The sequence below is a fragment of the Ceratotherium simum genome, chromosome 12 (assembly GCF_057802395.1).
Source record: "Ceratotherium simum simum isolate JZ-2026a chromosome 12, ASM5780239v1, whole genome shotgun sequence".
Classification (NCBI taxonomy): Eukaryota; Metazoa; Chordata; class Mammalia; order Perissodactyla; family Rhinocerotidae; genus Ceratotherium; species Ceratotherium simum.
Genome location: NC_141911.1, coordinates 70,424,992 through 70,428,792, shown reverse-complemented (window position 1 = coordinate 70,428,792; position 3,801 = coordinate 70,424,992).

The window sequence follows — 3,801 nt, the reverse complement described above, 5'->3', positions numbered from 1 at the left end:
CAGCGTGCTCATTTGACTTATGTATACATTGTGAAATGATCACCATAATCAAGTTAACACATCCATCACCTCTCATCATTTACTTTTCTTTTTTTTGATGAGAACGCTTGAGTTCTACTCTCTTAGCAAATTGCAAGTATACATAGATGCATTAGTTTTCTATTATTGCTGTAGCAAATTACCACACACTTGGTGGCTTAACCAACGCAAGTTTATTTTCTTGTAGTTCTGAAGGTCAGAGGTCCAAAATGGGTCTTGTTGGGCTAAAATCAAGGAGTTGGCTGGGCTGTGTTCCATTATGGAGGCTCCAGGGGAGAGAGTGTTTTCCTGCCTTCTCCAGTTTCCAGAGTCTGTGCACGTTCCTTGGCCAATGAGCCTTCCTCCACCTTTCAAGCCAATGACGGTGGGTTGAGTCGTTCTCACAGTTAACCACTCCCACCTCTGCTTCTGTGATACCATCTCCTTCTCTGGCTCTGATCTCTCTGCTGCTTCCTTCCTTCTTTTAAAGACTCTTGTGATTACATTGGATTATCCAGAATAATCTCCTTGTTTCAAGGTGAGGAGAATAGCAACCTTAATTCCATCTGCACCCTTAATTCCTCTCTGCCATGTAACATAGCCACAGGTTCAAGGGATTAGGATGTGGACATCTTTGGGGCCGTTATTATATTCTACACCAGGCATATAAATAAGTAGGGTGTTTACTTGTCTTGTGAAAAATAAGTCTAGGGGTGTCAGTCCAGGGCTAGTATGACAACTTAATTAGACCACCAGGTATTCAGGCTTTTTCCATCTTTCTGCTGTATCATCCTTATTGTATGGACCTTTGTGCTTACTGCCTCATGGTTGCCAGATGGCTGCTGAACCTCCAGGCATTTCTGCCATGCTCCAGGAAGGAAAAAGGTGGCAGCGTGAAAGGTAAAGGAGCAAAAGATGGAAGGGCATGCCAGGTGAGAATATGTCTTAGGTCACATTCCCCAGAAGCAGACCCTGACCCGTTCATATGTTAGTGATTTACTGAGGAAGTATTTCTAGGAGAAATCGGTAAATGGAGTAAGTGAAGCTGCACAGAGAAGAAGGTAAAGCCAAGCAAGGGAGGCTTCAGCCTGATCTCAAGGGGACTCTGAGCATAAATTACACAAGTTTGTGTTGTCTTGAAGCAAAGCAGCTCAGTGTTCAGACTCCTGCCCCGGTCAGTGGGGGAGGGATGGGGATGTGAACACCCAGGTCCTTCTGATGTAGGCAAAGAGGCTCTAACAGCCCAAAGGTGGCTGTCTGAAGAAAGTGACAGGTGCCAGCTGTTAGGCTCGGAACCCACAGAAGGAGGCCTGGGAGCCCTGAGCAGATGATGGGTTTCTGAGGGTTTCTGGGCACAGCACACGCCTTTGCTGAAGTTGGCCTCTGTTGTGAAGCTTCTCTGGATGCCTTGCATAGCAATCTCCAATATGTCCCTTCCATCCAACATCACATGGCCACACCTACCTGCAGAGATGTCCAAAACAGGATTTTTCGTTGGATACATTGCTACTTTGACTGAATTGGAGTTCTGCTCTTAAGTAAAAAGAAGAGAATGATTATTGGGTAGGCAGCCATCAGAGTCTGCTAAAATAAATTTCTCATTTTGTTTACTTCAACTTTTTGTGATTTTTCTTAAACAGAAGATTAAAATTTTTACAGAGTACATATTTTCTTTTGTAATTTCTTCCGCTATTGTAAAATTACAATGCCTTCTTAAACAGAGATCAAACAGTTGATCTTAAATATCAACCTATATTTTATCTGTATTTTCTAGTTCATAAGAATATTTAAGTTTTTAATTTATAACTTATTTGGTGAATAATTTCAGGTGATGCTACAGATGATGACCCTTACATCTGTGCAGACACACTGTGTTTTGTTTGTGGGCTATGCATTCCACTCCACTCATCTGTCTGCTTATTCTGTCTACAGGCCACATTTTTAAAAATAATGTGCTTTTGTAACATATTTTAATTGTAATAGGACAAGTGCCCATCCTCATTTCTCTTCTTTCAAATTAGTATTGGGTTTCAACAAATTACTTTCAATATCTACTGTTATCATATAATTTCTCTAACTGATCAGTTCACGTGTCTATTATTAATTAGCTCTGTCACTTAGTATCTGTGAGCTTTCTTTTTCTCCCCCGAAGAGGAAGCAGTTCAATCAGGTGACTGTTAGGATCCCACCCAGCTCTAACATTTATCATACTAGGAATTATCTGCTATCTGGAGAGGATTCCACTAGGCTTACCCTGTTGAACCTAACAGTGGCTCTTTCTGCAGGAATCAAGAGACGCTGTTATGTGAGAGGTGAGGTGGGAGACCCCTTCCAGAAGTCCGTGGCTTTAGTACACCTTGCTGTTTCCAGCCACTGGGGATGGCTTCCTTCCTGGGGCACCCAAACCAACTTTCCTAAAGAAAAAATAGAGGAAAACAACCTGAACCATTAAATAATAATAGTAAGAGTATTTAATAGATTGCTATGTTAATATATATTTAATTAATAAATTTAACTTAGACTGGTGCGTAGCACATAATAAACATGACGTAATTACTAGCTATCATTTTTTGTTGTTACTCTTTTCTTTACTATTCCATAATAAATGGGAGGTGGGAGGCCTGAATCTACTGATCCTGTAGTTGGTCTCAGTTCACTCTTGCTTCTCATAGAGTTAGCATCTCCTCACTCTGAGACTCTCCAGAGTTCTCTCCTAGTGTTTTTCATGCAATGTGGCCCCTAAATGCAAGTCAATGACTTCCTCTGGTGCTTACCCAAAGAAACAGCTTTCCATCAAACACGGAAGAAAAGACTTGCCATGTTGGACTTACTGAGAGGTGGTACGGCAATTTTCAAGTTGACATAGCTGATTCTCATTACTCACGAATTCTGCATTTGTGAATTCACCTACTTGTTAAAATTTATTTGTACCCCCAAAATAAATATTGGTGGTGTTTTCACGCCCGTTCACAGACGAGTGTACAACGGTGAAACACTGGAGTTGCCCAGTGCACAAGTTTCCCAGCTGAGGTCAAACAGAATGACTCTCTGCGTTCCTGTGTCTGCTCTCATAATGTAAACAAACGTCCTTTTTGTGGTCAATTTAGTGCCATGTTTTTTGTATTTTTGTGCTTTTTTTGGTGATTTTACTGTTTAAAATGGCTCGCAAGCACAGTGCGGAATTGCTGTCTAGTGTTCCTGTGTGCAAGAAGGCTGTGATGTGACTTGTGGAAAAAACACGTGTGTTAGATGAGCTTCATTCAGGATGAGTTGGCTGTGAGTTCAACGTTACTGAATCAACAATATACATTAAATAAGATGTCTTTAAACAGAAACACACACAATACAAGGTTATGTATTGATCAGTTGACAAAAATGTTGTGACCAGAGGCTCTCAGGAACCTAACCCTGTGTTTCCCCTGGAGCCCTTCTTCAGTATTAGCCAATTCAGTGTTTGCAGTGACTTTATAGAATGTAACCACCACGAAAAATGAGAACCAAGTGTACTTTCCTGAGGGGTGTTCGAGGGTTTTTGGGGCTATGTGTGATTTTTAACCTTGAGTGTTCCCATGTCACCTCCTGCGTCTCAGAGATGGGAATCCCTGTGTCTTATTTGGGCATGACACAGGAAGCATTTGGATGCCCGTGACACCAACTCACGGTGCCTTCATCTTGAGGTCATCTAGACCCCGTTATTTAAAAGTCTAGTGAAGGATTTTCTTTTTTTTTTTTTTTTTTTTAAAGATTTTATTTATTTTATTTTTTCCCCCCAAAGCCACAGTG